At 38.7% G+C, this 14,881-nt stretch overlaps 1 protein-coding gene and 1 non-coding gene across 3 annotated transcripts in view; one reads left to right on the forward strand and one right to left on the reverse strand.

The window, feature by feature from the left end:
* Positions 1-14,881, reverse strand: part of VPS41 (VPS41, HOPS complex subunit) — a 211,166-nt gene that overhangs the window by 152,627 nt on the left and 43,658 nt on the right. The gene's annotated exons all lie outside the window — the stretch shown is intronic.
* On the forward strand, positions 7,145-7,246 carry LOC111727718. Its single transcript, XR_002775200.1, has one exon. It is a non-coding gene; the product is annotated as a U6 spliceosomal RNA (small nuclear RNA).

The raw sequence follows: 14,881 nt of genomic DNA on the forward strand, positions 1-14,881 counted from the left end.
GAAAGATCTCTATAAAGAGAACTATGAAACTCTAAGGAAAGAAATAGCTGAAAATGTTAACAAATGGAAAAACATACCATGCTCACGGCTGGGAAGAATCAACATTGTTAAAATGTCAATACTACCCAAAGCAATACATAATTTTAATGCAATCCCCATTAAAGCTCCACTGTGATACTTTAAAGATCTAGAAAAAATAATACTTCATTTTATATGGAATCAGAAAAAGCTTGAATAGCAAAGACATTACTCAGAAAGAAAAACAAAGTAGGAAGAACTACGTCGCCAGACCTCAGACTATACTATAAATCGATAGTGATCAAAACAGCATGGTACTGGCACAAAAACAAAGAGGCCGATGTATGGAACAGAATAGAGAGCCAAGAGATGAATCCAACCACCTACCATTATCCGATTTTTGACAAGCCAATTAAAAATATTGAGTGGGGAAAAGATTCTCTATTTAACAAATGGTGTTGGCCTAATTGGATGGCATCCTGTAGAAGACTGAAACTAGACCCACAGCTTTCACCATTAACTAAGATAGACTCTCGCTGGATTAAAAATTTAAACTTAAGACATGAAACTATGAAAACACTAGAAGAAAGCGTAGGGAAAACACTTGAAGAAATCGGCTTGGGTGAAAATTTTATGAGGAGGACACTTCGGCCAATTGAAGGAATGTCAAAAATACACTTTTGGGACCTGATCAAACTTAAAAGTTTCTGCACAGCCAAGAACACAGTAAATATAGCGGGTAGACAGCCCTCAGAATGGGAGAAGATATTTGCTGGTTATGTCTCCGACAAAGGTTTAATAACCAGAATCCACAGAAAACTCAAACATATTAGCAAGAAAAAAACAAGCTATCTCATCTCAGGGTGGGCAAGGGACTTGAATAGAAACTTCTCTAAAGAATATAGGCGCATGGCCTACAGATATATGAAAAAATGCTCTCCATCCTTAATCATCAGAGAAATGCAAATCAAAACTACTTTGATGTACCACCTAACCCCAGTAAGATTAGCCCATATCACAAAATCCCAAAACCTGAGATGTTGGCGTGGATGTGGAGAAAGGGGAACACTTCTACACTGCTGGTGGGAATGCAAATTAATTCGTTCCTTTTGGAAAGATATCTAGAGAACACTGAGAAAACTAAAAATAGACTTGCCATTTGATCCTGCAATTCCTTTATTAGGTATATATCCAGAAGACCAAAAATCGAATTACAACAAAGATATTTGTATCAGAATGTTTATGGCAGCCCAATTCATAATTGCTAGGTCATGGAAGAAGCCTAAATGCATATGGACCCACGAATGGATCAACAAATTGTGGTATATGTACACCATGGAATACTATACCGCCCTAAAGAAAGATGGAGACTTTCCCTCCTTCATGTTTATATGGATGGAATTAGAAAATGTTCTTCTCAGCAAAGTATCTCAAGAATGGAAGAAAAAGTATCCAATGTACACAGCCCTATTTTGAAACTAATTCATAGCTTTTATAGGAACGTCATAACCTAATTATAGCCTTAGAATATGGGAAGGGGGTGGGAGAGAGAAGGAGAGGGGGTTGATGGGGGAGGGAGGGTGATTGGTGGGGTCACCTCTATGGTTAATCTTACAAGGGTCTACGTGAATCTTTCTAAAAGCAGAGTACGAATGTCTTGACTCAATAACTAAGAAAATGACATGAAGGTTATGTTAACCAGTTTGATGAGAGTATTTCAAAATGTATATGAAAATAGTACACTGTACCCCATGATTGCATTAATGCACATAGTTATGCTATAAGAAATAAAAAAAAAAATTACTAAATAGAAAAAAAAAGAAGACAATCAAAGAGCAAAATAGATAAAAATTGGAAGAGAATTTTGTGAAAATGTTATTGTCTTAAAAATAAGAAAAACGTTTAAAAAATAGTAATGCTTCTATGTAAGTTTAATGAAAAGAGTTAACTGCTGACATGCCTCTGCTCTTTTGGGACCCAAGGTTTGCAATACTCATTATCAGGCTTGAATAGCTGATGAAAAGCCGACAGTTCACATGTGGCGATCATGTCCCCATGCTACTTAACTATATTTCACAGTTAAAATGAATATGCAAGAAATGTGTCTTCTTAAGAGGTTTTAAGGATGATCCTACCTCCCTACGATTGAATAGCTACATTAATTTGAGGTTCTTGAAGTGATAATCCAGTTTTAAACAGCTGCTATTTCTGATAGAGGAAAAATGCTTTCTTTATCAGCAACAAATCATTCCAACTTGGGAAAAAATTAAGAAATGTATAAAGCAGCAAAGTCGTTTACTTTCCACTTTGAATAAACAGAAAAGGTAAGTGGTAAAATGTGTCATAGCAGAATATATGTTACATTTAATATTTTGCATAATATGGCTAAAATATCCTTTTATTCCAGAAACTAATGATCACTTACTGTGAATTGAAACTTTTAAAAGTTTACCTTATAAAAACTCACTTATATAAGCAAAGCTGATTTCTAAATGAAAAAGTATTTATTTGAATAAGTTATATAATAGCTAAAAATTAAGCATACCAATATTGCCATGTCTACCATGAGGTGATATCTCTTGTACTCCTAACATAAGAGCTCACCAACCATCCTCCAAATCCCAACCTACTAAACTGTAGATGACTCCTTCCCAGTGATTTCAAACTAGCTGTAGAGCTTCAAGTAGCTTTGTGGTTCATCAGAGCTATCCCGACTCTTTAAGATTAATGTGAAGAATATAAAGTAATTACCTTAAAGTGCACAGAGTACACGGTTTACATGTATTTCCATATAGCCCTGATAAATATTTGCTAACTTTTACAATAAGAATACTGTTTGATAGGAAAAGATAAATTTATTAGGTATCTTTAATTAGCCACTTAAATTTAACTTCACTTCTAATGATCTAAAAGTCAAATTACCCAATTAGAAAATAAATGTCCTTGATTTAAGCTCTAATGTACTAGAAATAATCTAAAAGAAATGAAAATCATCTGTGAATGAGAAGAATGGAAATTTTTTGGGAAGAATCATCTTATTTGGAAGGAAAATAATTTTACCCATCTATACATGTATCCTCACTGTTTTAAGTTAACTGAGCTTAAATTTTCTACATTTATGAGAATGTTTATAAATCAGTCTTTGCTATTAATTGAAATATTCCTAACTACTCTTCTTAACTTTTAAAAATATCCTCTAGTGAGTTCCCCCTAAAAGTTCACTGGGTTTGACTCAGATGCTGGAAGCTTAGGAGATGATGGACAATGATCATATGTAACTTTGACCTCTAAAACCTTAGGCTGCTGTCCCTACCCAGTGACAGAGACAAACAGCTCTGAGTGTGCAGCTGACTGGGAAAAGGCTCAGATGTTCACCCTGCAGCTAGCTGGTACCACCAGGATGGTGCAGTCTCAGCAGACACAAGGGCACAGAATGGCCTATCTACCTACAGACTTCTTATTAGGTAGATGGTTGTTTGCTAAATTCTAACAACGTTTAAAAGCACAGGAAGGATTTGCAAGGGACTGCCTCTGAAGAAGGTGGCATCCTGCTGATACGTGGAGGTTTTCTTTTTGTTAAACATTGTCCTCTTCTTGTGCCTGCCATATCCCCATAGACAATGGTAGGAGGCTGGCTTGCACATGACACCAGACAGTGACCATGTACTCCAGTCCCAGTCCCAGTACTCATTAAAGCATTACGTCAATAAAAGGGAAAAGCAGGGTTTTGGTGCACTTTCCCTCTTTTATTCATACACCACAGACTGTGCTGGATACCAAGTACACAGTGGTGAACAAAGTAAATGTGCCCTTTGCCTTTATTAAGCTTACAAATCACTGTAGTACTGTTCAAGTTTAAGAGAATCGCCTTCTGGGATCCTGCAAACCCTGCAGTTGTCTGCGCGGTGAAACAGATGAATAGCAAAGCTAGAGTTGGTGCGCACTTCTTCCAGAGCTTGCGATACCCACACCCTATTGCTACTGAGAGAAAGTTAAATTTCCTTAACAGTTCAGATGAACGTCTTGAATGAGTTACATTCCGATCTCCACATGATGTCTTCAATGTTTGCCTATGATACTAAATCTGGCAGGTAAGAAAGAAAATTAATAGGACCATCTATATAAATCACAATCAGTCTCAGCAACAGCACAAGGAGCCAGCAAAATTTCTCTTTCTGATATTCGTACTTTCAACAGCAAACTGCTAAAGCTCCTGCTGTACACCACACACAGCACCTGGTTCTGAGGCCAATGCCAAACAGCCCCTTCTACTGGAATACCACTGTTAGAAGGATGTTAAAAGGATAAACACTTTTTCTATACATAAATAACAACACAACTGAGTTTTCAAAATAGTGAAAAAATGTGTGATATAAGAGAAAAAATTATTTGTTCTTAAACCAAGTAAATATTTTTCTTGCTTAAATGTATATCCAATAAAGGTACAAAAACCAGAGGGGTAATAAAAGGAAAGCAGAGTCATCAAATCATTGGATTACTGTGAGGGGAGAATGAAGAACAACAACTCACTAATAAGTTCACTTAACAAAAGAGCAACTCACATTACCAGACACCCTACATAATATAAAGGGAATTAAAATAAAAGAACAAACATGGCCTGAATTCAAGGTGCTTGCGTACAGAGTCTGTGATCCCAGCACTCTGAATGCACCTCTATTTTATGTTATTATTTAACACATTCCATTACAGAGCAGTGTTCATGTGATGAGTTCCACAACTGATCTATCTCACTTGAGGTCGGGGCCTGTGTTCTATTAAGCTTCTATCCTTAACACGTTCTTTGAAACTGCTTACTGAAGAACTAAGAACCAATTACTAAAAAAAATCCCATATACATGCTCCTCTGTGTGGAGCAATCAAGGACGGTGTCACAGAGAGGATGAGACACTGAGTATTTCCATAAGCAAAGTCAAGAAAGCACATCTCAACAGGAGCCAGAGGGCCAAGTCCGGATTCATTACAGGCCATGACACAGGGGAATGCCATTAGCAAGACAACTGATAAGCCTAAGGGCCCCACAGAAGAGCTGTTGCATTCCACAGGCATCACGGAGTCACCTAAGTGTTTTCAGTGAGGGGGGTAACAAAATCCCAGCACTACTTTGGGAAGATTGCTTGGGCAGCCGTGTGAAGGACGGATTAGGGGAGATTACTTGGGTTTTACTTCAGTAACCTAGGTGAGATTCAATAAAGACCTTAACAAGGGTGGTGGCAATATAAAGAATGAGCAGAGGAAAGAACAAGCTACGAGCAGCATCAAGAAGACATGCAAGGAATAATGGAGACAGACGATGGAAGATAAAATGCCAGAGACGGAAGAGAACTCTGGGCAGAAAACAGAGTAGGGCCATCTGCAGAGAAGACATTCACCAGGGCCAGGAAAGATCTAGTCTAGCAACTAGGCATGGTGACTTTTTCTTGGGACCAGTATTTAGGTTAAAAAAGAAAAGGAGACTTTACCTTGTCTAGCCCATTAGAACCCACTGAATAAGAAACAAGGACTTTTAAAAAGATAAGCTGTCTAATTAAAAGCCTGGGCCACTGGCAGAACCTTATCAGGTTTAGTGCTGTTGTTCTGTGGAGCCAGAATTCAGCAGAGAAGGCACACTGCCATCCCTTCAGTTCCAACGGGATTCACAGCACAGACATTTTCATACATCCTACAACCCAACTGATTTGATGAGTTATTTTAAACAATAACTTAGCCTAGAAATAAACACATTGGAAATCCAAATGGATTCGGTAAAAGGTGGACATGGTAAATACAGTGCCCACTGCAGCTGGCCATGCCCCCCCCCCCAACTCCTGGTCCACAGGGTGTCTAATACTACAGTGCCAGAAAACAGAATTCTTTTTTTTACAGAGAACGTTTCCTAGATTTTTTTTGCTATAAAAGTAAGGCAACAGTAATGGGATCGTCACCCCTGAGGCTATATAACCAGAGAGGGAATTATAAACGTATAAACATACTACTATTTTAAGTCTTAGAGGGCACCCTTCAGGCTGTCCAAGTCCTAAGGATCTGCTTATGCCACACCTTTGAGGACAAACGTCATTACACAAGGACAAAAGAAAGCCAAACACACAAATCCGTGATGGCTGCAGGGCTATCTGGACATCCTACCAGGGCCCACAGATAGCCCTGTTTAATTTCTCAATATACAAGTTAACGATACTATCAAAGATAAAAATCTGTTAGGAGTAGAGATATTCTTACTTATTTTTCTCACATTATTTTTGGCTCAATAATAGCAGTAACAAAAATTTACTATTAAAAAAATAGTAAAAATTGCTTATTTAAAAAGGGCACTTGAATGTTTATAGCAGCTTAATTCACAATTACAAGAATGTGGAAACAACCCAAGTGTCCATCAACCCAAAAATGAATTAATAAACTGTGGTATATGTATACCATGAAATACTATTCAGCCACAAAAAATGATGGAGACTTTTGCATTTACTTGGATGGATCTGGGGAACATTCTCCTAAGTATCTCAAGAATAGAAAAGCAAGCATCTCATGTGCTCAGTACTAATCTGAAACCAGTAGATCAACCACAGGCCCACAGGAGATAAAAACACAATAAAATTCAAGAGGAGGGAGGAGGAGGAGAGGGCTGGGTAAGTTCCCACCTACTGGGTACAATGTAAGGGTATATGACACACGTACTGGGTGATGGACTCAACTACCACTCAGGCTTTGGGGTAACACCCATAATGTAACCCAGTAGTGTGTAAAAAAATAAAATAATTAAAAAGTTAAAAAGGCACTTGTTAGCCAAAGGGAAAATGCTAATTAACTTTTCCAACATATAATTAAGACAGACCACTTAACATTTCAGTTAAGTTGTACTTTGACTGCAGAAATTTTTGTCATAATGTGCTCCAGCATAAAAACACTGCTTTACCAATCCTCTATTGAATCATTTCCCTGGTAGGTTGTCCTCTCTCAAAAGCAGCATCTTTGTTGCCATGTCTTTATGTTGAGAAGAAATTCTTTCTTGTAAAACAAGCTGCAATGTCTCTATGTTTAAAAGAAATTCCCGGAGTCAACTCACTTGATCTACCCTGGGATCCATTTTACAAAGCTTATTACCTAAGCAAACAAGTTCTTAAAACACTAAAAGACTCAAATGGGAACAATATAGAGAAGAGTATAGTCCCTGCACAAAGATGACATGCAAATTTATGAAACGTTCCACATATTCTAAAGAATGTTAAAAAAGCCCATTTGTGTCTTGTGATAAAAGACAGCCCCCCCCCAATAAAGAACCTGATAGCGAAGGCAGCAAAATGGGTGTAGGAAGAGGAAGGTGCACAGCAGAAGCTGCCTCTGCCTCGCTGTCCTTTCCTCCTCCTTTCTTCCCACTTCCATTTAGGTCTGCATGCCCAATATACACAGTGAACATTACCGAAGCCAACTCTATGAATAAATTAAAAAATAACCATTCTCCTTTAGGACAGACATGTAGTAAACTCCTGCAGTCAGACTTCTGGTCCACCCTTCTGGTCCATAACATCTGATTTACCATCAGCCTTCTGGTTTCACCTAGTTCCCTACACACGGTAAGCTCCAACATCCATCAACACAAAGAGACTCCCCTAAGGACACTCCCCTGAAAATACTCCATTCTTTTCCTACTGGTCCTTAGACCAAACCTGCCAAATACGTCTTTTCCATTGCATCTCACCCTCACCATCCATTCTTCCCTCTCCATCCCCTATTCTCAAGCTACTGGAGAATAAACAAAACATACATATGTAGATTAAAAACTCTAAGATAGGCTCGGTGCCTGTGGCTCAAGTGGCTAAGGCGCCAGCCACATACACCTAAGGTGGTGGGTTCAAATCCAGCCCCGGCCTGCCAAACAACAATGACGACTGCAACCAAAAAAAAATAGCAAGGCGTTGTGGCGGGCACCTGTGGTCCCAGCTACTTGGGAGGCTGAGGCAGGAGACTCGCTTGAGCCCAGAAGTTGGAGGTTGCTATGAGCTGTAATGCCACGGCACTCTACCCAGGGGACAGCTTGAGGCTCTGTCTAAAAACAAAAAACAAAAAACTCTAAGATAAATGTTTCTCACCCTTCTTCCCTGAAGAAGAATGCATCACTCTGTCTGGCCCTGCTCCAACATCCTGAAAAACTTGCATTTTTTTTTTCAAGATTCACTATAAATTTTACTTTCTCTGGGTTCCCCATCTCCCACTTGCAAACATGGGAGATTCCTCCTCTGACTTTCCAACTTGTTCATGAGGCTTTTAATACTCTTTACAATAAGCACCTGAGCCCCAAAGAGCCACCTAAACTGAAAGTATCCTCTACTACAGAATAAAATTCACAGGCTTCGGACAGCTAAGTCTCAGGCTACTACCTGGATCAGAGCTACTTTCCAAAACATTAAAATTACTTCAACCCCAATTTTGAAATATGTGGAGTCCTGGGGTAATTTTATTCAGTAAAGAAGTATCTTCAATTTTAATTATTTAAAAGGTATTTGCAAATGCAGTTACTACTAATGGGTCAGATAGTACAATATTCTGTACGTATGACACTTTAAATAAGAGAAGTAGCCTTAACTCTGAATATGTTTTCTTAGCCATTTTTGCAAATAGGTGCCACCAAAGTTATCAAGCTACCTATAAACAATCCACAAACTTGAGATTATTTTTTAATGTGAAAAACTGGAAATACGACTATCCTTGGCATCATTTATCAGAAGTTAAAATGATTTCCACTTAAGTAATTCTCAACTCGTTTAATACAGCTCTTACCACTCTACAGAATCCAAATACAGAAAATAGGTTCTTTAAATACACAAGAATCTGAGACCTGTCAATCAGTCTTAGATAAGTATTACAGGCACTGGCACATTTGCACCAACAATGTACCATTTTGATCATATCAAAAGATACATGCCCTGCTTCCCAATTAATAACGTCACATCTACAGGAGCACACTAGAGACAGATTAGCTTCAGGTTGGCAAGCAAGGACCATCAGACTAATAGTACAACAGGGTTTCTTTGTTCAAAGATACGTAGCTTAAGTTTTTAGATCTGCTCGAAAGATTCTTTCAATGAATAGTCATCCCAACTTCACACTAGCCACACTGTAAGTCCCCAATAGCTGGGTGTTCAAGGGAATAAAGAATGTATGGTATCTGTATTAACTCTCAAAGAGATAGTCATGTCCATACATTTTCTCATAACATAGACACAATAATCCTGATGCACAAAAGGAAGGTATAAAACCCTGATTATTTAGAAAAGCTGGAACATTCCAACCTGTGAGAACAAAAGCTCCTGAGCTCACTCTGGACCCTTCTAGACCTCACCCTATGTATCTCTTCATTTGTCTCCTTTGAGATACTCCTTGTAATAAATTGGTAAACATAAGTAAATGCTTCCCTGAGTTCTGTGAGCTGCTCTAACAAAATAATCAAATGTAGCGAGGGATTCAGAGGAACCCCAATTTGAAGCCAGTCAGTGAGAAGTTCTGGAGGCCTGCACTCGGGACTTGTGGGGGAGGTAGGGGGCTGTTGGTCTTGGGGACCGAGCCCTCGACTTGTGGGACCTGAACTATCTCCAGGAGACAGTGTTGGAACTGAAACTGAGGACGCCCTACTGGTGTCCGCTGCAGGGTGTGTGGAGAAAACCAGCACACTTGGTAACAGAAGTCTTCTGTGTTGACTGCTGTGGCGGGAGAGCAGAGCAAAAGCACAGACTGAGAATTTTGTCCAGAACACTACTTCTGCCTCAAAAGATTAAAAGTTTAATACTTCCCTTAACACAAAATGCCTAGTAAGCTCCTGTTGTATTTATTTATCCCTCTCCTTTTGCAGTCATCTACTTTATAAGCACTTATGTTAGCGTCTCCTGCCATAGCACCTCAGAGCAAAGCCTCATTATTTTCTATTTCTAAACAAAGAAAGAAAAACAAAGGTAAACTGTAGAATGCGTGTTTGATGGGTGGAGTTCTTTGCTTTCCCACTAGCACACTTAAAGGAATAAATATTTAAAACATATGGCATAATGCTCCAGAATATTCAATAGATACATGGCACAATAATTTGATCACTGCTTCAAAGCAAATGCTCTTAATTGGTGAGTTTTAAAATAATATGCTTAAAGAAAGTGGAGGCTATTAAAGAGAAAGTACCTACACTTATGTGTTGCACAGCAACGCCTTAGTCAAGGCGGGGCCACATATGTGTGTATCCACACACTACAGATTATAACGAAGCAGAAAAATTCCTTTCACCTGATGAAATGGCACCATTTCATCCATGGCACTGTTCTTATGCAGCAGCACAACACGTTACTCACGTGTTAGTGGTGAGGGTGGTATAAATAAAACCACCGCACTGCTAGTTATATAAAAGTACGAGACACACAATTTATATACGGTACATAATACTTGATAATCATGATAAACAACTGCGTCTCTGGTTTCTACGGCCTGTGGGCCACATGCGCCTGCCTAGACATTTATCCGGCCCGCTGGGTGTTTTTGCTGCCACTGCCTGTCTGGCTTAGCAGCTGACTTGTCCTAGGGCCCGCAGTCTGGCCCTCCAATGGTCTGAGGGACGGTGAACTGGTCCCCTGTTTAAAAAGTTTGAGGACCCCTGCTTTAGAGTGTACTCCTACTTATAAATTAAGTTACCCATAAGACAGCCTCAGGCAGGCCTTCAGGAGGTACTCCACGACAGCTCTGTGTGGGTTTGCTCTTGAAGACCTTCTAGGGACAAGAGGTAGAGTGGAAGACAGTTGATACTGACCCTGTGTAGGCCTAGGAGAGCATGTATGTTTATATCTTACTTCCTCCCCCCTTTTTTTGAGATAAAGTCTCACTCTGTTGACCTGGGTACAGCGTCACGGCATCATCAGAGCTCACCGCAACCTCAAACTCTTGGGCTTGAGCAATCTTCTTGCCTCAGCCTCCTGAGTAACTGGGACCAGAGGTGTACAGCACTATGCCTGGCTAGTTTTTCTATTTTTAGTAGAGTTGGAGTCTTGCTCTTATTCAGACTGGTCTCAAACTCTTGAGCTCAACCACCTTGGCCTTCCACAGTGGTAGGATTACAGATGTGAGTCATTGCACCTGGCCTGTATCTTAGTTTTTATTTTAAAAACTTTTTAAACTAAAAAAAATTAAAATAGGATTAAAATAGGGTGGCACCTATGGCTCAAAGGAGTAGGGCACTGGCCCCATACACAAGAGGTGATGGGTTCAAACTCAGCCCCGGCCAAAAACTGCAAAAAAAAAAAAAAAAAAAAATTAAAATAGAAAAAAGCTTACTAGATAAGGATATAAAGAAAGGATTTTTACATAGTTGTATAATGTTTTTGTTTTAAGCTGTATTATTACAAACAAGTAAAAAAGTTAAAAAACATTAAAAAGTTTATAAAGAAAAAAAGTTACAGGAAGCTAACGTTCATGTATTAGTGAAAAATAAAATGTTTATATAAATTTAGCGCAGCCCCACTGTACAGTGTTTATGAGTCCACAGTAGGGTACGGTGATGTCGGAGGCCTTCACACTCCCTCGTCTCTCACGCACTGACTCCCCAGAGTAACTCGCAGTCCTGCAAGGCCCTTCACGGTAAGGCCCCAAACAGGAATGCTATTTTTATCTCTTATACTTCATTTTATGGCATCTTTTCTATGTTTAGATATGCTTAAATACACAAATATTTTCCATTGTCTTACAACTGCTGATGGGATTCAGTCCAATAATGCAATGTGCAGATCTGCAGCCTCAGAGCAGCAGGTCACACACCACACGGCCTGGATGAAGAGCAGGCTCCACCATCTAAGTCTGCAGAAGTACACTCTATAAGGTTCATAATGTTCGCAAAATGATGGAAGCACCTAATAATATACTTCTCAGAATGTAACCCTGTTAAGTGACACATGACTATATTATAATTAATGGCATCATATAGGAGTAAATATCTCGTGGGAATTTAAAAAGAACCTGAGATTCTCTAATGATCTTTAAGTAATGTTATTTTATTCTGTGAGTTAAATAAAACTGAACTTTAGCAATTAGGCTTGAGTTAACATAAAACTATATCTGGAAGTAATCTCCAAAAGCAATCTGTGGCTAAAGCATTTTAATTCACAAATATGCTGAACATTCCTCTGAACACCTGACATCTGCATCCACATGCACAATAAAGTGTCTCCTGAGCAAACGGTCCTTCTGGAGCAACAGAGCAGTCACAGACACAGACAGTAAGACAAGGACTTCTATTGACCTTCTTATGTAATCATAGACTATATAGCCCCGGAAAGAACTTCAAAGCCATGATTCCTTTACATAAAAATCTCTAGACAGGATACCAACCCAGGAGGTTTGTTAGCATTGAGAAGTGAGTAGCAGAAAGGGTTGCTTGAACAGACAAGGATAGTTCAAGCTTTGATCCAGATCAACCAAAGACATACACATAGGTAGGTATTTGTGCAGGTATGTTACCAAGGTCGGACTCATATAGAATCAAGTAGACAAATCTCAAATGCACAGTTCGCTGATTTTTACTTGTGTATTTACCTGGGAAACTGTCAAAGACAATTATTTTCAATGCTCCGTAAGATACCCCTGTGTCTGCTATCAGGTCAAACTGTTATTTGACTCTATTACCATAGTTCAGTTTTACCTTTTCTTGATCATCACATCAAAGTCATCACACGCATGTCCTTATTTGTGTCTGGCTTCTTCGGCTAAATACTAAGTCTGTGAAATTCACCTACGTTGCTGGACGTATTGACAGCTTGTTCTTACCAATTACTCAGAATGCACCATAATTTATCTATTCATGAGACATTTGAGTTGTTTCCAATTTGAGGATATTATGAATTAACCTCTTCCCTGTGTTTTTTGTGGATGTACTCAGGAGAGCAACTGCTAGGTCGTGAGGCAGGCATATGTGTAGCTTTAGTAAATTCTGCCAAACAGTATTTCTTCTGAAGTATCAACAGGAAAAGAACTACCTTTTTTCAACATGCAGAATGATTAGTTATTTCTTATTTTATACCACATATATATAAAGTTAGATACCCCGTAGGCAATGATTCCAACCCAACTCAAATATGACAATCAACCGGGAATTCTTTTTAAAAGAGCAATTCCTTCATCTTCCCATATGCAGCCAAACAAATGCCTACTGGCTGGCAAGGGTTAGGAACTACTCCTTCATGACGTGTTTTACCAGAAGCAAACTATAAATGTAATGAACGGGTTAAACAGTATTTTTTTAGAAAATAAAGTGTTATGTAAATGAAATATATTATTACTTTAATTTGTTTAAATTATCTTCACCTAGAAGTGAGAACTAAAGCTCATAAATTTTTAAAAATTTTCAATGCTTGTTTCTACGTTTCTAATAAAGAGGAAAATTTTTGATTAACCACAGCAACCACTGTACTCAAACAAAATCAGCAAATCCAAGTCAAAATAGTATTTTTAGAATTGAAAGGAATCCCCCTTTTAAGAGGAATGATACAGTGCTCTACAAAGCAACCACATCATCAGAAACAGTTTATAATAAAGGAAAAAATCTCAGAGATAAAAGCATTACTTTAAGACTCCTTTCAAAAAAGCATGACAACGTGATGTCACTTTACTTTCAGTGACCTTATATGATGATGATCATGAAGAAGTCATGGCCTTATGAAAAACTGCAACAGCAGACTATCAACTTCTTGAGTAAATACGCAAAAATAACACCAAGCCATCTCTCCATACCAAAAAAAAAAGGTGAAAAGCTATAAAGAGCTTAATTTTCAAAGATGTCATAGAGGAACAACTAAAAAAGAACTGAAGAAAGATTTAGGCAAATTTATGGGTGAGACCATAAATTACCTGAAAGTGGATGGATATAGGATATACGTGACATAAAAATGAAGTCAGAGAAGACACAATTGAAGGCTTCTGCTGAGCAGACACAGGGACTAACTTTGGCAATGGAACCAATGGTATATGCCTGTGGACCTTAGCAAATCAGCACTACAATTTCTATATGATTCCAAGTAAGTAAAAAGACTTACTTAGAAGCAGAAAATCATTAAACTGGAACAGGAAATTTAAGAGACCACACCGGCAAGCTCTTTTCTAAAGGAGAGGAAGCATGCATAACTCCACAGAAAAGAGTCCCAGCCCAGCGCCAGCTCACACATTTTAAAGGATGACAAGTCAAAGACTGAATGTGTGGGTCATCAAGGTCCAGGGTCCAGAAGGTAAATGAGGGAGGGTCAAAGCATATTTCACTTGCCTGAAAGAGATGCTAAAGTTAAACATGAACCCACAATTTGCCTGATGCATCAGTCTGATTACAGCACATGCAGCCCTTTGTGGGCCGCTCCAAGGAATCTCTCATCAGCCTGTGGTTCCACTTCTTTTAAGCAAAACAAGGCATCCCTTTTCCTTTCAGCTACAGAAACTACATGTAGTCTCCTTTATAAACGACAAAAATAGCCTATGATGGATCTTTCAACAAGTGCTGAGACTTTCTCCAAAAAGTATTATCTCTCCCCCTAAATCATTACCTTTGAATTCCAAATGTTCATATTCACACAACCGCAGAAGTTCTTGATACTTTTTTTTTCTTTTTTTGCAGTTTTTGGCTGGGGCCAGGTTTGAACCTGCCACCTCTGGTATTTGGGGCCGGTGCCCTACTCCTTGAGCCACAGGCACCACCCCAAGTTCTTGATACTATTAAAGTATACTTTAAAACCAAAATCAAGCTTCAAATGCAACAGTTCTTTTATCGCCAATGATTCTAAATCACAATTAAAAAAATAAAAAGCCTGGTTCTTTGCTTTCAATCAATACGTGTATAATCCCA

Source organism: Otolemur garnettii, unplaced genomic scaffold (assembly GCF_000181295.1).
Source record: "Otolemur garnettii isolate 467f Iridium unplaced genomic scaffold, OtoGar3 scaffold00119, whole genome shotgun sequence".
Classification (NCBI taxonomy): Eukaryota; Metazoa; Chordata; class Mammalia; order Primates; family Galagidae; genus Otolemur; species Otolemur garnettii.